The sequence below is a fragment of the Rutidosis leptorrhynchoides genome, chromosome 11 (genome assembly GCF_046630445.1).
Source record: "Rutidosis leptorrhynchoides isolate AG116_Rl617_1_P2 chromosome 11, CSIRO_AGI_Rlap_v1, whole genome shotgun sequence".
Lineage (NCBI taxonomy): Eukaryota > Viridiplantae > Streptophyta > Magnoliopsida > Asterales > Asteraceae > Rutidosis > Rutidosis leptorrhynchoides.
Window position 1 is genome coordinate 286,621,602 of NC_092343.1, and position 25,929 is coordinate 286,647,530.

Below are 25,929 nucleotides of genomic sequence, written 5' to 3' on the forward strand. Positions count from 1 at the left end.
CAATAACAATAAAAATGTGATAATTAGAAGTGCAATTAAATATAAAATAAAGGAAATTAAATATGAAATAAAAGAATTATGCTTATTTAAACTTCCGTAATCATGATGTTTGACGTGTTGATTTTAGTTTTATGCCCATGGGTTAATTGTCCTTTATCCTGGATTATTTAATATGTCCGTCTGGTTTTTGTCCATAACAGTCCATCAGTCATAAATATAAAGTGCGAGTGTCCTCGTCAAATTATTCTTATACCCGAAGTTAAATATTCCAACTAATTGGGGACTTAAACTGTAACAAGATTTTAATACTTTGTTTAGTAATTACACCAGGATGTCGACTGAGTGTAACCCAAGGTTTTAATATTTTGTTATCAATTATACCAAGTGTCCTTGTACATAATTTTCACCCCTGTTTTAATTATTCTAGTGGCTATTAATCCATTCCCGTGTCCGGTTAAATGAACGATTATTCGTACATATAAATACCCCGCCCATCGTGTCCGATTGAGTGTATATGGTAATTTATAGGGATGCCCAATTGTAAATCTTTATATTAACATTAACAAACTATCATATAGTTAAACAAATATAAAGCCCATTAATAGCCCATAGTCTAATTTCCACAAGTGTCGTTCTTTTGTCCAAACCCCAATTATAGTACAAAGCCCAATTACCCAATTTTAGTAATTAGCCCAACATCATGATTACTTCGGATTAAATAAGCATAATAATAACTTAGCTACGAGACATTAATGTAAAAAGGTTGAACATAACTTACAATGATTAAAAATAGCGTAGCGTTACACGGACAGAATTTCGACTTACACACTCAAACGATCTCTATCATAAATCTTATTATTATCATAATTTAAAATTAAAATTAAGATTATTGTTATATCTTATTAAGTTAACATTATGATAGAGATATAGAATATAGATATTGGATATTAGATATAGATATTTGATCGATATATAGATAAAAAGAGGATAGAAAAAGGTCTCCCCAATTGATCGTATTACATAGCCTTTTATAGGCGAAATTAGAATTGAAATTTTCATTTACGACCCCTGAACTATGCTCAATTAACAACTTTTTATTATTTAATATTATTCTTATTATGAATTATTTAAATATTATATTTTATTCTTGTGCATAGTTGACTCGTAATTTTTACACCGTTGCGTCGAGCGCTGAAAGTTGGTTCATGCCTCGGTTCCGGATTTTCGAACGCCCTTTCGTACAATTTTATATCGTGTACTTTGCGTTTTGTAACTTGTACTATTGTCATTTTTAGACGTTCTTCATCAATAATTTGAACCTTTTTGATTGTATCTTGTACTTTTGAGCTTTTTGGACATTTGTGTCTTCAATTCGTCGTTTTCGCCTTTTGTCTTCGCACTTATTTAATATAAACGAATATTACTTGAAAATGGAACAATTGCAACTAAAATCTTGTATTTCTTGGGGAATAATGCTATGAAATATATGTTCCTTTTTAGCCTTATCAATATCCCCACACTTGAGCGTTGCTTGTCCTCAAGCAATATAGTCTTGAAAAACACTTGAATCACTTCTTTATTCTTCACACTTTGTACATCAGTGATTTTGATATGGCGGTATAAACAATGATAGTAACGATATGGTTAAAGGTGGGTGTGTCATCCACAGTTGCCTTGGGTTTAGGTCAACGACACTTGCAATCAAATAGCCGATTTACTTTCGGTTTCCAAAGCAAAGTGCACATTTGAAAGCCGGTTTACAGTCCCACATGACTATGAAAATGTAGATCCTTAAGGAAATTGGATCTTTATGAAAACATTTGATCTTTTGAAAATTCAAGCTAGATTTTACTCTAGACAAGTTTTCTGATTTGATCCATCATCGGTGTTGCACAATATACTTGTGGATCAATATTTTGGCTAAAAACTTTTAGGTTCGTGTAATCCACTGCTATCCCGGTATCGGAAAGCACACATCCAGTTTACTTGTTCCGTATATTACCTTTCGGTAAACTACCGTCCGGTTGTAAAGGAAAGCGATGAACAAGAAACTGTTAAGGCAATGTCCCGTGACATGCAGATGATTATGGTCTTATTAACGTGTCGGATGCTAGAACTATCCTTGGTAGGAGCGATAGTAAAGATCATCCTATAATTTTTCGGTCTGGCACAAGGTCCTGTCTCCGACCATGCTATGCAACCACCGTTCTTACGGTTGACACCCGATTTGGTTCAGGTGACCTAATGAATTCCAGGTGAATTTCTTAGGATTTTACGTTCAATGGTAATGAACGCATTGAAAATGGTTTTTCAGAAAACAAATCGGTTTGTATTTTTGATCAAAATATTTTCTCGTTCATGCTCGAGTTTAGATATCATCGAATTCCATGAGTTTGAATTCTCAATCTTTAAGGTCAATCTCTAGGATTGAGTATTATCAGTTTTAAAAGCTGATTTTTAATCTTTAAGGAGATTATCCTTTTCTGGGGATCTGATTCATTAGTCTTATCCAGCTAATTTGCACGGTGCCTCCCCATTGTACGAGATAAATCCTTCTCATGGTTAGGATAAATCTGACCACTTGGCGACCCTGTTTGATGCTGAGGTTCGTGGATTTCCTGCTGATTTTAGAGATGACTTTTCTAAATTTTTCGTCAACCTACAGCTGGTCTGGACGACAACTTCATGACCTAAATCAAGAAGCGCGTGTCTTTTTCGGAAGACTTTACTTCCTTTTAATGATGGAATTGATTCATCGTGTAGATCCATCTTTCTTTCAAATGTATTACAGTAAACCGGGTAAAACTGATTAGTATCGTCCAAAGCAAAAGTACCTGCAATAATCTTGTACAAAAATATGTGATATATGTTTTAAATTGAATAACTTGGTACATTCTTCCCACACTTAGTTTCTTTCTTTGCCTTTTTATTTTCTTCTATTTCATTTTAAATGAATTCAAGCGTTTTAGGGTGTTTCTCAATTTATGTCCTTTTCGAGGTAACGATAATTTCGGTATTATCACCTAGTTTTCATCGTTCATAAATATGTATAAACATTATTTTGACTTCATTTAATTGAAAATTTTTCAAATTTTCACAAAATTTGGCAAATAAACCAAGTATAAACCTGAGAGAATTTATAACCCTTCCCCACACTTAAGATCATGCAATGCCCTCATTTGCATGAAATCAGACTATAATTTAAATTCATGAGGGTGATTAGCGTAGAAAAGTGATTAAAAATACCGAGTTTGTAATTACAAAGCTCGTCGAATGATAGATGGCGCCTCATCATTCATTCCTTCATTTGTTATATCATATTTGTTGTTTTGCGTCTTGTCGTCAAAATTAGTACCTTTTGCTGAACTTTAATGACAGTCTTTGAAAGTGCGTTGTTTTACCCTGTTTTGTACATAAGATAAAATACAAACATATATATATATTTTTGAAGTTTGGTTTATAACCCCACTTTTCAAAAATTTATAAAGTATAATATTTTTGGCATACTTTAAATCAATAAAATTAAAAATAATGATAACAAAATTTGTCGCCCCGCCCTCGGGTAAAGTAATTTCGGCTTAATGACCTAGTCTTCAACTCACGACGAATTTTAGAAATCATTTTTTCAACTTAATGAATTAAAGTAAATTTTGTTTTTAAAATCACACAAAAACTTAAATTTGAAAAGCATATTAATTTCATATAAAACCTACAAAAAAAAAAAAAAATTCAGAATGGAGAGAGAAAACTAGTTCTTTAGTGTCTGCTAGCAGAAAAGACCAATCGGATTCCATTCTCGGAACTACACGAGAACAGAACAACTAACTCTAGATAGCATTTTCTTTTTAGAACATTTGAATCTCCCCACACTTAGGTAGCCGTGGTGTCAAAATTGTGATTAACTTCATCGTTAATTTCTCTTGGTCCATAATCAACTTGCATATCCGTGAATTTTTCTTTAAGCAATTGGTCGGATTCCTGTGTAATATCCACAATTTCAACTAGTTTCTCCTTTTCTTTAGGTGATAGATTGGATACTAACCGGTTACATAACTTAAAGTTCCCCTTGGTTCTAGCATCGCGAATCCATTTAATAAGTTTCTTCATTGAACTATTAATAACGGGATCATTTAATTTCGTATCAACAACGGGGTTCTTTGTTATCATGTCATCATTAGGTGTTACTTCATTTTCCCCACACTTAGGCGTTTCATTATTGCTAAGTATTACCGTTGGAGTTGGTAAAACAACATGGTTCTTACCAATCGTTTTTGCTGGTTCAACGGTTTTGGCTGGTGGAGATTTAGACTTTCGAATCATAAAGGTGATCGATTTGTCACCACTTTTAAGTGTCATTCTTCCATTTCCTACATCAAATAACGCCTTGGTGGACGCTAAGAATGGCCGACCTAAAATTAGAGGAATGTTTGGGTCCTCTTCTATGTCAATGACAATAAATTCGACTAGAAAGGTTAAATTGCCTACTTGAACGGGTAGGTTGTCAGCAATTCCAACTGGGTGCTTAATGGTTTGATCAAAGAGTCGAACACTCATATCCGTTGGACTTAACTTACTTACACCTAATCTCTTATATAAGGAAAGAGGCATAACACTTACACTTGCACCTAAATCTGCTAGTGCATCATACATGACACAATCACTAAGTAGACAAGGAACAATAAATTCACCCGGATCACCTACCCTAGGTGGAGGTTTTGGTGGAACTGTCTTCACCGGGTTTATATTTACGGCTTTTGTTTCTTGCACTTTCTTATTCTTTTTCTTCTTCTTCTTTCCAGAGGTATCACAATCTTTATTACCTATCACTTGCTCATACTCAACTCCTTTTCTTGGAAACGGGATGGGTGGTTTGTATGGTGCCACCACTGGCTTTACATACTCGGGTGGTGGTGGTGTAACTTCTTCATTGTTACTCTCATCTAAAACCTTCCCATCTTCTGGTGCTGGTTTTTCAGAATTCGTTGAAACCATATTAACATTCTCATTCCGAGGATTTACTTCAGTATTACTCGGTAGCTTTCCTTGTTCCCTCTCACTCATCATGCTAGCAAGAGTACCTACGTGTTTTTCAAGATTCAAAATGGAAGCTTGTTGAGTTCTTAATGACTGATCAAACCTCTCGTTCGTTTGGGTTTGAGATGTAATAAATTGTGTTTGAGATTCAATCAGCTTTGCCATCATTTCTTCTAGATTTGGCTTTTTCTCTTCGGGTTGTTGTGGTGGTTTATACAAGCTAGGTCTTTGTTGATTGAAAGTGTTGTTTTGAGTCGGTTGTGTAACGACCCGGAAATTTCGACCAAATTTAAACCTTAAACTTTATATGTTTCCGACACGATAAGCAAAATCTGTAATTTTGAGTCTAGAAAGTTTGAAATCTATATTCGGATAATCAGTTACCCTTTTAACATACTCGATGATTCACGAACCTATAATTGTAAATAGAAATGTAAATAATTAAATTAAATATATATTAGCAAACTATTAGGTAATTTAGTTACAAAAAAAAAAATATATATATATAATAACTTTAACTAATTAGAATTTATTATTAAATATAAAGGGTTTCAAACATAAGTTGTCAATATTAAATATTCAATATATACTACTATATAATATATTATATAATTATTAAACATTACATAAATAATAATACATAAAATTATCATACAAGTTAGGATATAGTTGTCATTTTAATGTTAAAAGAAACCTTAATATTTATATCAGTATTAATATATATATAGTTATGAAATTTGTTACATTTTATTATTTGTTATTAGATATTATAAGAATTATTATTATTATAAATTATTATCATTATTATTATTTTCATTAATAAGATTTTATATAATTTTATTTATATAATATTATCAAAGTTATTATTTTCATCATCACTATTAAGATTACTATTATTAATTTACTAAATGAATATTATATATATAAGAAAAATATATTTATTACATAATTATAGTGATGTTAATTATTTATCAAAAATGTATAAATTATGTATAGATAATTAAATTAGTAAATTAACATATTTACTACTGAATTAACAATTAATAAATAAATTATTTGGTTACGATTATAGATGTTAATAAATATATAAATGATATAGGTTCGTGAATCGAAGGCCAACCTTTTACGTGTTCAATGATGTTATATGTATTTTTACTACAAAATACATTAGGTGAGTATATAGTCCCTTTTAAACTCTAAATATTTTTGGGCTGAGATTACATGCGCTATTTTTATAAATGATTTACGTTATGGACACAAGTGACTAAAATTACGTTCTACATGGGTTTGAATCAAAAATCCCCTAGCTTGGTAACTTTAACTATTGGTTTATGAACTGGTAGGCGCGAATCCTAAAGATAGATCTATCGGGTTTTACACCCCCACCCAGATGTTGTTCTAGTCACTACTAAACTAGAAGAACGGGTGTTTAGTACTTCGAGGTTAACGGAACGCACTTGATTCGGTGCACATATTATATAACTCAGGGGTACACACTCTTGTTAAGGCTAGTTACCGGGTGCCCACTGCTTGGAATGCTTTTCATACACTTGCGAGTGTATTATGTTTATAAATATGAAATCTTGTGGTCCATAGTTATAACGCTGCTAGCATCAAACCTATATATCTCACCAACTTTATGTTGACTTTTTAAAGCATGTTATTCTCAGGTACGAATTAAGTCTTCCGCTGTGCATTTGCTCATGTTAAGGACATATCTTGGAATCGATCATTGCAATGGAACCAAATGTTGATGACTTCGTCCAGGAGGATTAGGACGGGTTGTTACAGTTGGTATCAGAGCGTTGGTCTTAGTGAACCAGGCCTTGCATTAGTGTGTCTAACTGGTAGTTGTTAGGATACATTAGTGAGTCTGGACTTTGACCGTGTCTACATGACAAAAAGTTTTGCTTATCATTTCTAGTCGGAAACCATCTGCTTATCATCCTTAGGGAATTGCCTGCTTATCATTCTTAAGTCTAGACACGTCTTACTGCATTTAGTGCATCGATAGTGTATAGACAAAATTCATATCTTAGCGCATCTGTAGACCTGCCTGACAAATGCCGTAGGTTCTTCTATAGTCTACAAAATCCTTAGTGTTATATATATACAGATATTCTATGTAGTTAGAATATCATTCTATATTCGAAAAATTATTTCACATCGAAGAACCTATTCCATTCATCGACTTTCTCTTGGCAATGAACCTGAAAGCACTTACCGGCGAACCTGTTCGAGAAACCATTTTCTCTCCCCTTTATCCGAGTATCTCATCACGATTATATATTATCCCATATTTCGAATCTTGTTCATTCGCTCGCTCCAACCGCCAATCATCCCGGTGTACAAGCAGAAGTTAACGAACTACGCGCTCGTGTGACGGCTTTGGGGAATATGGTGCGAATGATGCAAACACCAGCAACGGCACCAGCAGCATAATCAGCACCACCATCATCAACGACAATGGTATCCTTATCACCCTCAAACCACAACCACGTCGTAAATCTCAACGTCACAAATTACACCTCGAGTATAATCATCGTTCTACGTATCGTTCTATCTACTTTATCTTCGTTCTACATATCGTTCTACATCGATTAATTTCGTTCTACGTATTGATCTACCTCATTTACCTTCGTTCGACATGGCAATTATGTAATCTCTAATGTTTTAGAGATCATGTAATCAAGTATTAACAATAAAACAAATGAGTTTGATATCTTATTGACTCATTAAATCCAAGATTACATCCGATGAAAATATATATGCAAGTATATTTTCATAAAGATTGTAATTAAAAATTTCTCTCGTACAAACTGTTAATGATGAAAATATTTTAACGGGTGGGTAGTACCCGAGGAATATTTGGATTTCACGTTAATAGGTTACACTGTACATTTTTCGAATCTGATTCAACGGTCATTTGCTATCCTACTTGCAATCACCGATATACGTATCCGTTCATTCTAGATTAATCATTTCCATTTAAATTTCATATTTGGATTTTGACTTATCAGAATCCAACAAGTGGCATAATGAAGAAAACATTGGATATAATAAAATTGGTTAGAAACAAACGGATTAACTAATTGAAATATTGTTAAGATTCCACGCTAACTGTTCCGGCTAACTGTTCCCAGCTAACTGATTAACATTTAATTTATCGCAATTTACATTCTCGCAATTTTATTTATCGTCATTTAATTTCTGTTATTTATTTTTACGCACTTTAAATAATGGGACACGTATGCAAGGTTTCGACTTATCATATCGACCCATCTATATATATATTTCGGAACAACCGTAGACACTCTATATGTGAAGGTGGGAGTTGGCTATACAGGGTCGGAGTTGATTCCAAAATATATATATACTTTGAGTTGTGATCGACACCGAGACCGGTACACGGGTCACGATACGTATTAAGTAATTCGAATATTATATATATCTAATTTATATATGAATCTATTGAACCATTGGACAATCAGACTATTAGACTGCTAATTTTGGACAATTAAAATGAATTAAAATGTTGATTATAACATATGAAACTAAACAATTCTTCAAGTTTGCCACTTGATTTCATCTTAAACCTCATTCGTATCTTGACGATTACAATTCGCGTTCAAACCTATCATGATTCTTAAAAACACCCCGATAGAGAAGTTGAAACAACCGCACCTCGTCTACGGAAGAAAAATTTATGCATACAGTTATGCACCTGAAAAACTTTCGAAACTGAAGCTATAGTTAAAACATATCCGCGTCGAATTCCTTATCATTCATTAGCAAAAAAAAAAAAAAACAACCTTACGATTTCTTTTCAAAGTAGCCAATTTTGTCACAGCTCCACCGAGTCAACATCGACTCTTCAATCGGACTAATCTTATTATAATCTCGATATATACGTTGATCTTTCGCCGCTGTTACCGGAGAATCTTTTATATTCCATGACATCATCAGCAGATGTACCAGCAGCTCGTTATCTATTTGGCGGAATTCGCAATCAGTATTTTGAAAACCTCGCAGAACTTCTCCAGTTATACCTATAACATCTATCCCTAAGAATTTCATACTTCGAATGTGAAGTTTCTGAAAAACACCCTGAACTGCGAACTAGTTCTTGAAGTGCTGACGAAGCAGCAAAAACTGTAACCGACTTTAACAGTCAAAAAGTTTGATGACAAGGAATAGTGTAGTGGTAAAGCTGAGAAAAAGAGAAGGTTTGGAACTGAAAAATGGATTGAGCAAAGTATGAAGGAGTCCGTGGATAAATCGTGAAAACTAAATCTGCCTTCAAAGTATCCAAATGATTCAGTATCTGCTAAAACCGTTAGTAAGAACCCTACTCCTTATTCTAAACCTTTCCAGATGGTATCCTTCATCATCCCCTTATCTTAGATATTATAAGATATCTTCATGTCTTCCGTTATACATGTTCTTCAAATTTCTGAAGATATTTTCACAACTATTCTTATCTGAGATCATGTATCTTTCCGTGATATCTGCATTACAACATAAAAGAAACTGTGTCAGTTTCTAAAATTCAGAACCCTTCGAGTTTAAAATATGAATGCATTGAAGTAGTGTTGGGAACTGATACATGAATTAGTATAATATAATGAAACTTGATCAACTTCATCATATTACAGTAAGTCATGTTGAATTTCTAATGGAATGTGATGATTTACAGTACCATCATCATGTGCCATGTTACACGGCTCTCACATTCTATCCGATTCCCAAATGTATTAGGAACATATCGTCTTGATAGTTCTATTTTCCAGAGTATTCTGATAATTTGACAAATCAAAATCGTGCCATTACCATTGCTTTCTTAGAACATTAGCTATGTTCATTCCAAATTCCATATCAACGAATTCCGGACCAATACTCGCTTGACTCGAAGTCGGGAAGAAAAATCAAAACAGATTGTCGCGTTAAATCAAAGAAGATCCTGATCACTGCAGAACCAAATCTTATTACATAAGATTTTCATTAAATCCCTTAAATTCCGGAAATCAATCATAACCACGTCATCGGTTAGAACGAATCCATATTTACTCATTTCACTCTTTTATGATGACTTCATTCGTGCGCTTCATATGATCGAATCGTTTTATCCATATCTTCCGATAATGATAAAACTCTATTATTACCTCATGTTCGTCATGAAAACATTCCTATTGTTATTTATGACAACCTCTACCAAATTTCGGGGACGAAATTTCTTTAACGGGTGGGTACTGTAACGACCCGGAAATTTCGACCAAATTTAAACCTTAAACTTTATATGTTTCCGACACGATAAGCAAAATCTGTAATTTTGAGTCTAGAAAGTTTGAAATCTATATTCGGATAATCAGTTACCCTTTTAACATACTCGATGATTCACGAACCTATAATTGTAAATAGAAATGTAAATAATTAAATTAAATATATATTAGCAAACTATTAGGTAATTTAGTTACAAAAAAAAAAAATATATATATAATAACTTTAACTAATTAGAATTTATTATTAAATATAAAGGGTTTCAAACATAAGTTGTCAATATTAAATATTCAATATATACTACTATATAATATATTATATAATTATTAAACATTACATAAATAATAATACATAAAATTATCATACAAGTTAGGATATAGTTGTCATTTTAATGTTAAAAGAAACCTTAATATTTATATCAGTATTAATATATATATAGTTATGAAATTTGTTACATTTTATTATTTGTTATTAGATATTATAAGAATTATTATTATTATAAATTATTATCATTATTATTATTTTCATTAATAAGATTTTATATAATTTTATTTATATAATATTATCAAAGTTATTATTTTCATCATCACTATTAAGATTACTATTATTAATTTACTAAATGAATATTATATATATAAGAAAAATATATTTATTACATAATTATAGTGATGTTAATTATTTATCAAAAATGTATAAATTATGTATAGATAATTAAATTAGTAAATTAACATATTTACTACTGAATTAACAATTAATAAATAAATTATTTGGTTACGATTATAGATGTTAATAAATATATAAATGATATAGGTTCGTGAATCGAAGGCCAACCTTTTACGTGTTCAATGATGTTATATGTATTTTTACTACAAAATACATTAGGTGAGTATATAGTCCCTTTTAAACTCTAAATATTTTTGGGCTGAGATTACATGCGCTATTTTTATAAATGATTTACGTTATGGACACAAGTGACTAAAATTACGTTCTACATGGGTTTGAATCAAAAATCCCCTAGCTTGGTAACTTTAACTATTGGTTTATGAACTGGTAGGCGCGAATCCTAAAGATAGATCTATCGGGTTTTACACCCCCACCCAGATGTTGTTCTAGTCACTACTAAACTAGAAGAACGGGTGTTTAGTACTTCGAGGTTAACGGAACGCACTTGATTCGGTGCACATATTATATAACTCAGGGGTACACACTCTTGTTAAGGCTAGTTACCGGGTGCCCACTGCTTGGAATGCTTTTCATACACTTGCGAGTGTATTATGTTTATAAATATGAAATCTTGTGGTCCATAGTTATAACGCTGCTAGCATCAAACCTATATATCTCACCAACTTTATGTTGACTTTTTAAAGCATGTTATTCTCAGGTACGAATTAAGTCTTCCGCTGTGCATTTGCTCATGTTAAGGACATATCTTGGAATCGATCATTGCAATGGAACCAAATGTTGATGACTTCGTCCAGGAGGATTAGGACGGGTTGTTACAGGTTGGTTATTCGGATCTTGTTGGTTATACCAGTTATTTTCGGGTCCTTTTGGATTGTAAAGAATGTTTTGATTTCGATTTAAGTTTAGCCTTGGCGGTTGATAATTATTTTGATAATTATTTCCCGGCCTTTGATTCATATAGGAAACATTCTCTCGTTGTTCCATCGTTGGTTCAATGTGACAATCTTTCAATAAGTGTGGTCCACCGCATTGCTCACAACTGATTCGTATTGCGTGAATATCTTTATTCATCTTTTCCATTCATCTTTCGAAAGCATCTATTTTTGCGGAAACGGAATCAAAGTCATGGCTAGAATCGGCTCTAGCCGCTTTAGATGATCGAAAGATATCTTTTTCTTGGTGCCACTCATGCGAGTGGGAGGCTGTGTTATCAATAATTTTGTAAGCTTCAGTTGCGGTTTTCTTCATAATGGATCCACCAGCGGTTATGTCGATGTCTTTTCGTGTGGCGATGTCTACGCCTTTATAGAAGATTTGTACTATTTGAAAAGTATCTAATCCGTGTTGAGGACATCCTCTCAACATCCTTCCGAATCTTGTCCACGCCTCATATAATGTTTCATTTGGATTTTGCGCGAACGTAACAATTTCTCCTTGAAGTCTCACGACTTTGGATGCCGGAAAGAATTGTTTAAGAAAATTTTCAACTAAAACATCCCATGTAGTAATCGCCCCTTCAGGTAACGATTCTAACCAATCTTTGGCTTCTCCCTTTAAAGTCCAGGGAAATAACATGAGATAGATTTGTTCGTCTTCCACTTCTCGGATTTTGAATAGTGTACAAATTCTATTGAACGTACGAAGGTGTTCATTCGGATCTTCATTCGGCGCACCACTGAATTGGCATTGATTAGTCACCATGTATAGAATTTGTCCTTTGATTTCATAATCTGGAGCATTAACTTCTGGTTTAATAATGGCATGACCTTGGCCCGTGCGTGTAGCTCTCATTAGGTCTTTCATACTTAGAGGTTCTAGATTTTCCATGATTGGAAGTGTTGTATCTGAATCACTAGAGGTTTCTGATTTAATGGTTTCTTCCTCAACAATCTCTGTTTGAATGATTGGTGGTTCCGGAGGAATAATTAATGGATCAGGGTCTCGGAATTGTCCCTGAGTATTCTCCGGATTCTCAATTGTGATATTGGTTTCAAAAACTGGATTATCGGAAATTTGAGTTGAAGTACTCGGTCGACTTGATGACGAGTCTAAAGAAAAATCAACGGCAGCTATATTTGTTAAACGATGTCTTGATTGAGTTACAGGTGGTGAACGTATGACCGGCGGTGAACGTTTTGCTCGGTGCATTCACAGAATATCCTATTAGTTATAAAAAAAAATAAGAAAAACTTATATAAGTTGTCCAATCAAAAGATGCAGCAGAGGGGCAGGATTCGTTTGGTCTCAATATAATTGAGGACTGTTTGGCTCCAACAACCCGGTCCACGTACAAATCCAACTATTACTACGAACCAGAAAAATGTCAACGTCTATTAACTTAACCGCTTAAATAATTTCTCTTTCCGTTTAAGAAATATTAGATTAGATGTAGATAAAATTCTATGTCCTATAACTAGAATGACGAGAAATAAGGAAGAAATAGATTGCGCGTCGAAAAGTGTCGAAAAACGAAAAAGGCGAAGAGTGGCTTATAAGACTTTAAAAACACGCGATTAATCTAACCTTATAACTATCACTATCTTAAAATTAAAACTACAAATAGAGATTACTAATTGGAATTGTAATTGATACATAGGTAAAAGGCGTCGAAAAATAAGAAAATAGCACGAAAAATAGCGTCGCAAAATTTTAAGGCACCTAAATCTTAGACTAAGGATTAAGCACTTAAGGGATTTTACGGCAAAGCCTAAAAATCTGGTAGTATAAAAATAACTACGGCAAAAAAAAAAACTAAATTTAATACTAAAAGTTGCGACTATAGTCTAAAAATCTAAAGGTAACAAAACTAAAAAAAACATTTTTTTTTTTAGACAAAATCTTAAAAAAATATATTTTTTTTAATATTTTTTTTTTTATATGCAGGCTCAAAATGGGAGTGCAGATTCAAAATTGAATGCAAGTTCAAAAGCTGATGCAGGCTCAAAACTGATGCAGATTCAAAACTATGCAGGCTCAAAACTGATGCAGATTCAAAACTCGTGTTTTTTTTTTTTTTACGTTTTTTTTTTTACGTTTTTGTTTTTTTTTTTTACGTTTTTTTTTTAAACGTTTTTTTTTTTTAATTTTTTTTTAAATTTTTTATTTTTTTTTTACAAACTTATATTTTCACAAATATAAATTAAAAATATAGCGTTTTAGCGGTCCCCGGCAGCGGCGCCAAAAACTTGATGTGTGTCGCGAGGGGTACGAAATAGTGTTTATTTTTAATACGAAATTCGACGAAATTTTACACAAGTTTTATTATTTTTACGGATGGGAAATACCTAAACCTTGCTACAACACTTATAGGCAGTGTACCTAATCTTACTGTAGTGTAGTTTTTAGTAAGTCCGGTTCGTTCCACAGGGACGCAGTGAAGTTTAACACTATATTTTTATAAAACTATATTTTTACAAAAATATATAATATAAGTAGTATTATTATTATAAAGGAGGGTTTTTTACCGTTTAATGACCGGTTTGTCGATTTTAAAACTTTAGTCGCAGTTAAAACCAAATGTAAAATATTAAAAATAAATACAAGACTTAAATTAAAGCATAAAGTAAATAACGATAATGAAATTGCGAATAATAAAAGTGCGATAAAATAAACTTGCGATAATTAAAAAGTACGATAATTAAAAGTGCAATTAAATAGAATAACAATAAAAATGCGATAATTAGAAGTGCAATTAAATATAAAATAAAGGAAATTAAATATGAAATAAAAGAATTATGCTTATTTAAACTTCCGTAATCATGATGTTTGACGTGTTGATTTTAGTTTTATGCCCATGGGTTAATTGTCCTTTGTCCTGGATTATTTAATATGTCCGTCTGGTTTTTGTCCATAACAGTCCATCAGTCATAAATATAAAGTGCGAGTGTCCTCATCAAATTATTCTTATACCCGAAGTTAAATATTCCAACTAATTGGGGACTTAAACTGTAACAAGATTTTAATACTTTGTTTAGTAATTACACCAGGATGTCGACTGAGTGTAACTCAAGGTTTTAATATTTTGTTATCAATTATACCAAGTGTCCTTGTACATAATTTTCACCCCTGTTTTAATTATTCTAGTGGCTATTAATCCATTCTCGTGTCCGGTTAAATGAACGATTATTCGTACATATAAATACCCCGCCCATCGTGTCCGATTGAGTGTATATGGTAATTTATAGGGACGCCCAATTGTAAATCTTTATATTAACATTAACAAACTATCATTTAGTTAAACAAATATAAAGCCCATTAATAGCCCATAGTGTAATTTCCACAAGTGTCGTTCTTTTGTCCAAACCCCAATTATAGTACAAAGCCCAATTACCCAATTTTAGTAATTAGCCCAACATCATGATTACTTCGGATTAAATAAGCATAATAATAACTTAGCTACGAGACATTAATGTAAAAAGGTTGAACATAACTTACAATGATTAAAAATAGCGTAGCGTTACACGGACAGAATTTTGACTTACACACTCAAACGATCTCTATCATAAATCTTATTATTATCATAATTTAAAATTAAAATTAAGATTATTGTTATATCTTATTAAGTTAACATTATGATAGAGATATAGAATATAGATATTGGATATTAGATATAGATATTTGATCGATATATAGATAAAAAGAGGATAGAAAAAGGTCTCCCCAATTGATCGTATTACATAGCCTTTTATAGGCGAAATTAGAATTGAAATTTTCATTTACGACCCCTGAACTATGCTGAATTAACAACTTTTTATTATTTAATATTATTCTTATTATGAATTATTTAAATATTATATTTTATTCTTGTGCATAGTTGACTCGTAATTTTTACACCGTTGCGTCGAGCGCGGAAAGTTGGTTCATGCCTCGGTTTCGAATTTTCGAACGCCCTTTCGTACAATTTTATATCGTGTACTTTGCGTTTTGTAACTTGTACTCTTTTCATTTTTAGACGTTCTTCATCAATAATTTGAACCTTTTTGATTGTATCTTGTACTTTTGAGCTTTTTGGACCTTTGTGTCTTCAATTCGTCGTTTTCGCCTTTTGTCTTCGCACTTATTTAATATAAACGAATATTACTTGAAAATGGAACAATTGCAACTAAAATCTTGTATTTCTTGGGGGATAATGCTATGAAATATATGTTCCTTTTTAGCCTTATCAACAGTACCTACCCGTTAAATAAATTTCGTCCCGAAATTTTAAGCTGTTGAAGGTGTTGACGAATCTTCTGGAAATAGATGCGGGTATTTCTTCTTCATCTGATCTTCACGCTCCCAGGTGAACTCGGGTCCTCTACGAGCATTCCATCGAACCTTAACAATTGGTATCTTGTTTTGCTTAAGTCTTTTAACCTCACGATCCATTATTTCTACGGGTTCTTCGATGAATTGAAGTTTTTCGTTGATTTGGATTTCATCTAACGGAATAGTGAGATCTTCTTTAGCAAAACATTTCTTCAAATTCGAGACGTGGAAAGTTTTATGTACAGCCGCGAGTTGTTGAGGTAACTCAAGTCGGTAAGCTACTGGTCCGACACGATCAATAATCTTGAATGGTCCAATATACCTTGGATTTAATTTCCCTCGTTTACCAAATCGAACAACGCCTTTCCAAGGTGCTACTTTAAGCATGACCATCTCTCCAATTTCAAATTCTATATCTTTTCTTTTAATGTCAGCGTAGCTCTTTTGTCGACTTTGGGCGGTTTTCAACCGTTGTTGAATTTGGATGATCTTCTCGGTAGTTTCTTGTATAATCTCCGGACCCGTAATTTGTCTATCCCCCACTTCACTCCAACAAATTGGAGACCTGCACTTTCTACCATAAAGTGCTTCAAACGGCGCCATCTCAATGCTTGAATGGTAGCTGTTGTTGTAGGAAAATTCTGCTAACGGTAGATGTCGATCCCAACTGTTTCCGAAATCAATAACACATGCTCGTAGCATGTCTTCAAGCGTTTGTATTGTCCTTTCGCTCTGCCCATCAGTTTGTGGATCATAGGCAGTACTCATGTCTAGACGAGTTCCTAATGCTTGCTGTAATGTCTGCCAGAATCTTGAAATAAATCTGCCATCCCTATCAGAGATAATAGAGATTGGTATTCCATGTCTGGAGCTGACTTCCTTCAAATACAGTCGTGCTAACTTCTCCATCTTGTCATCTTCTCTTATTGGCAGGAAATGTGCTGATTTGGTGAGACGATCAACTATTACCCAAATAGTATCAAAACCACTTGCAGTCCTTGGCAATTTAGTGATGAAATCCATGGTAATGTTTTCCCATTTCCATTCCGGGATTTCGGGTTGTTGAAGTAGACCTGATGGTTTCTGATGCTCAGCTTTGACCTTAGAACACGTTAAACATTCTCCTACGTATTTAGCAACATCGGCTTTCATACCCGGCCACCAAAAATGTTTCTTGAGATCCTTGTACATCTTTCCCGTTCCAGGATGTATTGAGTATCTGGTTTTATGAGCTTCTCTAAGTACCATTTCTCTCATATCTCCAAATTTTAGTACACAAATCCTTTCAGCCCTATACCGGGTTCCGTCTTCCCGAATATTAAGATGCTTCTCCGATCCTTTGGGTATTTCATCTTTTAAATTTCCCTCTTTTAAAACTCCTTGTTGCGCCTCCTTTATTTGAATAGTAAGGTTATTATGAATCATTATATTCATAGATTTTACTCGAATGGGTTCTCTGTCCTTCCTGCTCAAGGCATCGGCTACCACATTTGCCTTCCCCGGGTGGTAACGAATCTCAAAGTCGTAATCATTCAATAATTCAATCCACCTACGCTGCCTCATATTCAGTTGTTTCTGATTAAATATGTGTTGAAGACTTTTGTGGTCGGTATATATAATACTTTTGACCCCATATAAGTAGTGCCTCCAAGTCTTTAATGCAAAAACAACCGCGCCTAATTCCAAATCATGCGTCGTATAATTTTGTTCGTGAATCTTCAATTGTCTAGACGCATAAGCAATCACCTTCGTTCGTTGCATTAATACACAACTGAGACCTTGCTTTAATGCGTCACAATAAATCACAAAATCATCATTCCCTTCAGGCAATGACAATATAGGTGCCGTAGTTAGCTTTTTCTTCAATAACTGAAACGCTTTCTCTTGTTCATCATTCCATTCAAATTTCTTCCCTTTATGCGTTAATGCAGTCAAGGGTTTTGCTATTCTGGAAAAGTCTTGGATGAACCTTCTGTAGTAACCAGCTAGTCCTAAAAACTGGCGTATGTGTTTCGGAGTTTTCGGGGTTTCCCACTTTTCAACAGTTTCTATCTTTGCCGGATCGACCTTAATACCTTCTTTGTTCACTATGTGACCGAGGAATTGAACTTCTTCCAACCAAAATGCACACTTTGAAAACTTAGCGTACAATTCTTCCTTCCTCAATACTTCTAACACCTTTCTCAAATGTTCACTGTGTTCTTGGTCATTCTTTGAGTAAATAAGTATGTCATCAATGAAAACAATGACAAACTTGTCAAGGTATGGTCCACACACTCGGTTCATAAGGTCCATGAACACAGCTGGTGCATTAGTTAAACCAAACGGCATGACCATAAACTCGTAATGACCGTAACGTGTTCTGAAAGCAGTCTTTGGAATATCATCTTCTTTCACCCGCATTTGATGATACCCGAAACGTAAGTCAATCTTTGAATAAACAGACGAGCCTTGTAGTTGATCAAATAAGTCGTCGATTCTCGGTAGTGGGTAGCGGTTCTTGATGGTAAGTTTGTTCAACTCTCGGTAGTCGATACACAACCTGAATGTACCATCTTTCTTCTTGACAAACAAAACAGGAGCTCCCCACGGTGATGTGCTTGGTCGAATGAAACCACGCTCTAAAAGTTCTTGTAATTGGCTTTGCAGTTCTTTCATCTCGCTGGGTGCGAGTCTGTAAGGAGCACGAGCTATTGGTGCAGCTCCTGGTACAAGATCTATTTGAAATTCAACGGATCGATGTGGGGGTAATCCTGGTAATTCTTTCGGAAATACATCAGGAAATTCTTTTGCAATGGGAACATCATTGATGCTCTTTTCTTCAGTTTGTACTTTCTCGACTTGTGCTAGAACAGCATAGCAACCTTTTCTTATTAGTTTTTGTGCCTTCAAATTACTAATAAGATGTAGCTTCGTGTTGCCCTTTTCTCCGTACACCATTAAGGGTTTTCCTTTTCTCGTATAATGCGAATTGCATTTTTGTAACAAACGATCTCTGCTTTCACTTCTTTCAACCAGTCCATACCGATTATCACATCAAAACTCCCTAACTCTACTGGTATCAAATCAATCTTAAATGTTTCGCTAACCAGTTTAATTTCTCGATTCCGACATATATTATCTGCTGAAATTAATTTACCATTTGCTAATTCGAGTAAAAATTTACTATCCAAAGGCGTCAATGGACAACTTAATTTAGCACAAAAATCTCTACTCATATAGCTTCTATCCACACCCGAATCAAATAAAACGTAAGCAGATTTATTGTCAATAAGAAACGTACCCGTAACAAGCTCCGGGTCTTCCTGTGCCTCTGCCGCATTAATATTGAAAACTCTTCCGCGGCCTTGTCCATTCGTGTTCTCCTGGTTCGGGCAATTTCTAATAATGTGGCCCGGTTTTCCACATTTATAACAAACTACATTGGCATAACTTGCTCCGACACTACTTGCTCCGCCATTACTCGTTCCGACACCATTTGTTCCTTTCGTTCTGTTAACCCCTGGTCCGTAGACCTCACACTTCTCCGCACTATGACCATTTCTTTTACACTTGTTGCAAAATTTGGTGCAGAACCCCGAGTGATACTTTTCACACCTTTGGCATAGCTGCTTCTGATTGTTGTTGTTGTTACGGTTATTATTGTTGTTGGGATGATTGTTGTAGTTGGTGTTGTTGTTGTTGTTGTTGTTGTTGTTGTTGTTGTTGTTGTTGGGCCGTTTGTTGTAGTTGCGATTGATGTTACGCTTGTTAGGATAATTGTTGCGATTATTGTTGTAATTGCTGTTGTTGTTGTATTGGTGATTCTTATCACCGTTTTCCTCCCACTTTCTTTTGACTTGCTTCACATTGGCCTCTTCAGCAGTCTGTTCTTTAATTCTTTCTTCAATCTGGTTCACTAGTTTGTGAGCCATTCTACATGCCTGTTGTATGGAGGCGGGCTCGTGAGAACTTATATCTTCTTGGATTCTTTCCGGTAATCCTTTCACAAACGCGTCGATCTTCTCTTCCTCATCTTCGAATGCTCCCGGACAAAATAGGCACAATTATGTGAATCGTCTTTCGTACGTGGTAATATCAAATCCTTGGGTTCGTAACCCTCTAAGTTCTGTCTTGAGCTTATTGACCTCGGTTCTGGGACGGTACTTCTCGTTCATTAAGTGCTTGAATGCTGACCACGGTAGTGCGTACGCATCGTCTTGTCCCACTTGCTCTAGATAGGTATTCCACCATGTTAACGCAGAACCTGTGAAGGTATGCGTAGCGTACTTCACTTTGTCCTCTTCAGTACACTTACTTATGGCAAACACCGATTCGACCTTCTCGGTCCACCGTTTCAATCCGATCGGTCCTTCGGTTCCATCAAATTCCAAAGGTTTGCAGGCAGTGAATTCTTTGTAGGTGCATCCTACACGATTTCCTGTACTGCTAGATCCAAGGTTATTGTTGGTATGTAGCGCAGCTTGTACCGCGGCTATGTTTGAAGCTAGAAAAGTACGGAATTCCTCTTCATTCATATTCACGGTGTGTCGAGTAGTCGGTGCCATTTCCTTCAAAATAGTCAAATGGAACAAGTTAATCATACAGAATATTAAGAGTAGTTAATAGTATTTCGTAGCATAATATGAACTCATTTATAAAAGCTTTTTCTTCATATTAGCGTTTTATAAGTTTAAATTCAGGTAGTACCTACCCGTTAAGTTCATACTTAGTAGCTAATATACAATTCAACTACTACAATTCTATATGAAAAACTGATTATAATAATATTTCGCGTTCAAACTTTTACACAATATTTTACAAACTTACAATACCGCTTATTTTACATATAGCATGAAATATAGCACACAATAAATTTGATACAAGATGGTTGTGAAGATAATTCTAGCTAGTACACAAGTCGTTCAGCAAAGGCAATAAAGACACGTAATTCATACGTCCAGAAACAAGTCATGCATTCTGGTTTTACTAGGATTACTTCCCATCCTTGGTCTTGTGGAACATAACCGTTATGGCCGTTGATAAGACAGCGTGTTGTAACGTCGTCAAAGGGATGAGGGTTACGTAATGTCCAACAGTCCCGTAACAATCTAAAAACCTCATTTCTTACCCCAATTACCGACTCCGTCACTTGTGGGAACGTTTTGTTTAATAGTTGTAGCCCGATGTTCTTGTTCTCACTTTGGTGAGAAGCGAACATTACTAATCCGTAAGCATAACATGCTTCTTTATGTTGCATGTTAGCCGCTCTTTCTAAATCACGAAGTCCAATATTCGGATATATTGAGTCAAAATAATTTCTTAACCCATTGCGTAAAATAGCATTTGGGTTCCCCGTAATATATGCGTCAAAGTAAACACATCGTAACTTATGGATTTCCCAATGTGATATCCCCCATCTTTTGAACGAAAGCCTTTTATAAACCAAGGCATTCTTGGAACGTTCTTCGAATGTCTTACAAACTGATCTCGCCTTAAATAGTTGTGCCGAAGAATTCTGACCGACTCTAGACAAGATTTCATCAATCATGTCTCCGGTTAGGTCTCTTAAAATATTGGGTTGTCTATCCATTTTGTGTTTTTATACTGTAAAATAGACAAGAGTTAGATTCATAAAAAAAAATACTTATTAATACAAGCAATTTTTACATATATCATAAAGCATAAGCACACTATATTACATATATTACACCACACGAATACAACTATCTTATTCCGACTCGCTTGTTTCTTCTTCTTCGGTTTTGGTTCGTTTTGCCAAGTTTCTAGGGATATATGATGTTCCCCTAATACGAGCCGTAATTTTCCACATTGGTTTAGAAAAACCTGGTGGTTTAGAGGTTCCCGGGTCATTGTTACAACTTAAGGACTTCGGGGGTTGACGATACATATAAAGTTCATCGGGGTTGGAATTAGATTTCTCTATTTTTATGCCATTTCCCTTATTATTTTCTTTTGCCTTTTTAAATTCAGTTGGGGTAATTTCTATAACATCATCGGAATTCTCGTCGGAATCCGATTCATCGGAGAATTGGTAATCCTCCCAATATTTTGCTTCCTTGGTAGAAACACCATTGACCATAATTAACCTTGGTCGGTTGGTTGAGGATTTTCTTTTACTTAACCGTTTTATTATTTCCCCCACCGGTTCTATTTCTTCATCTGGTTCCGATTCTTCTTCCGGTTCCGATTCTTCTTCCGGTTCCGACTCTTCTTCCGGTTCCTCTTCGGGAACTTGTGAATCAGTCCACGAATCATTCCAATTTACATTTGACTCTTCATTATTATTATGTGAGTCAATGGGACTTGTTCTAGAGGTAGACATCTATCACATAATATCAAACGCGTTAAGAGATTAATATATCACATAATATTCACATGTTAAAAATATATAGTTTCCAACAAAATTTGTTAAGCAATCATTTTTCAAGTAAACACGGGCGAAGTCCAGACTCACTAATGCATCCTAACAAACTGGATAAGACACACTAATGCAAAATTCTGGTTCTCTAAGACCAACGCTCGGATACCAACTGAAATGTCCCGTTCTTATTGATTAAAAACGTTCCATATTAATTGATTTCGTTGCGAGGTTTTGACCTCTATATGAGACGTTTTTCAAAGACTGCATTCATTTTAAAACAAACCATAACCTTTATTTCATCAATAAAGGTTTAAAAAGCTTTACGTAGATTATCAAATAATGATAATCTAAAATATCCTGTTTACACGCGACCATTACATAATGGTTTACAATACAAATATGTTACAACAAAATAAGTTTCTTGAATGCAGTTTTTACACAATATCATACAAGCATGGACTCCAAATCTCGTCCTTATTTAAGTATGCGACAGCGGAAGCTCTTAATAATCACCTGAGAATAAACATGCTTAAAACGTCAACAAAAATGTTGGTGAGTTATAGGTTTAACCTATATATATCAAATCATAATAATAGACCACAAGATTTCATATTTCAATACACATCCCATACATAGAGATAAAAATCATTCATATGGTGAACACCTGGTAACCGACATTAACAAGATGCATATATAAGAATATCCCCATCATTCCGGGACACCCTTCGGATATGATATAAATTTCGAAGTACTAAAGCATCCGGTACTTTGGATGGGGCTTGTTGGGCCCGATAGATCGATCTTTAGGATTCGCGTCAATTAGGGTGTCTGTTCCCTAATTCTTAGATTACCAGACTTAATAAAAAGGGGCATATTCGATTTCGATAATTCAACCATAGAATGTAGTTTCACGTACTTGTGTCTATTTTGTAAATCATTTATAAAACCTGCATGTATTCTCATCCCAAAAATAATAGATTTTAAAAGTGGGACTATAACTCACTTTCACAGATTTTTACTCCGTCGGGAAGTAAGACTTGGCCACTGTTGATTCACGAACCTATAACAATATATACATATATATTAAAGTATGTTCAAAATATATTTACAACACTTTTAATATATTTTGATGTTTTAAGTTTATTAAGTCAGCTGTCCTCGTAAGTAACCTATAACTAGTTGTCCACAGTTAGATGTACAGAAATAAATCGATAAATATTATCTTGAATCAATCCACAACCCAGTGTATACGTATCTCAGTATTGATCACAACTCAAACTATATATATTTTGGAATCAACCTCAACCCTGTATAGCTAACTCCAACATTCACATATAGAGTGTCTATGGTTGTTCCGAAATATATATAGATGTGTCGACATGATAGGTCGAAACATTGTATACGTGTCTATGGTATCTCAAGATTACATAATATACAATACAAGTTGATTAAGTTATGGTTGGAATAGATTTGTTACCAATTTTCACGCAGCTAAAATGAGAAAAATTATCCAATCTTGTTTTACCCATAACTTTTTCATTTTAAATCCGTTTTGAGTGAATCAAATTGCTATGGTTTCATATTGAACTCAATTTTATGAATCTAAACAGAAAAGTATAGGTTTATAGTTGGAAAAATAAGTTACAAGTCGTTTTTGTAAAGGTAGTCATTTCAGTCGAAAGAACGACGTCTAGATGACCATTTTAGAAAACATACTTCCACTTTGAGTTTAACCATAATTTTTGGATATAGTTTCATGTTCATAATAAAAATCATTTTCTCAGAATTACAACTTTTAAATCAAAGTTTATCATAGTTTTTAATTAACTAACCCAAAACAGCCCGCGGTGTTACTACGACGGCGTAAATCCGGTTTTACGGTGTTTTTCGTGTTTTCAGGTTTTAAATCATTAAGTTAGCATATCATATAGATATAGAACATGTGTTTAGTTAATTTTAAAAGTCAAGTTAGAAGGATTAACTTTTGTTTGCGAACAAGTTTAGAATTAACTAAACTATGTTCTAGTGATTACGAGTTTAAACCTTCGAATAAGATAGTTTTATATATATGAATCGAATGATGTTATGAACATCATTACTACCTTAAGTTCCTTGGATAAACCAACTGGAAAAGAGAAAAATGGATCTAGCTTCAACGGATCCTTGGATGGCTCGAAGTTCTTGAAGCAGAATCATGACACGAAAACAAGTTCAAGTAAGATTTCCACTCGAAATAAGATTGTTATAGTTATAGAAATTGAACCAAAGTTTGAATATGATTATTACCTTGTATTAGAATGATAACCTACTGTAAGAAACAAAGATTTCTTGAGGTTGGATGATCACCTTACAAGATTGGAAGTGAGCTAGCAAACTTGAAAGTATTCTTGATTTTATGTAACTAGAACTTGTAGAATATATGAAGAACACTTAGAACATGAAGATAGAACTTGAGAGAGATCAATTAGATGAAGAAAATTGAAGAATGAAAGTGTTTGTAGGTGTTTTTGGTCGTTGGTGTATGGATTAGATATAAAGGATATGTAATTTTGTTTTCATGTAAATAAGTCATGAAAGATTACTCATATTTTTGTAATTTTATGAGATATTTCATGCTAGTTGCCAAATGATAGTTCCCACGTGTGTTAGGTGACTCACATGGGCTGCTAAGAGCTGATCATTGGAGTGTATATACCAATAGTACATACATCTAAAAGCTGTGTATTGTACGAGTACGAATACGGGTGCATACGAGTAGAATTGTTGATGAAACTGAACGAGGATGTAATTGTAAGCATTTTTGTTAAGTAGAAGTATTTTCATAAGTGTATTGAAGTCTTTCAAAAGTGTATAAATACATATTAAAACACTACATGTATATACATTTTAACTGAGTCGTTAAGTCATCGTTAGTCGTTACATGTAAGTGTTGTTTTGAAACCTTTAGGTTAACGATCTTGTTAAATGTTGTTAACCCAATGTTTATAATATCAAATGAGATTTTAAATTATTATATTATCATGATATTATCATGTATGAATATCTCTTAATATGATATATATACATTAAATGTCTTTACAACGATAATCGTTACATATATGTCTCGTTTAAAAATCATTAAGTTAGTAGTCTTGTTTTTACATATGTAGTTCATTGTTAATATACTTAATGATATGTTTACTTATCATAGTATCATGTTAACTATATATATATCCATATATATGTCATCATATAGTTTTTACAAGTTTTAACGTTCGTGAATCACCGGTCAACTTGGGTGGTCAATTGTCTATATGAAACATATTTCAATTAATCAAGTCTTA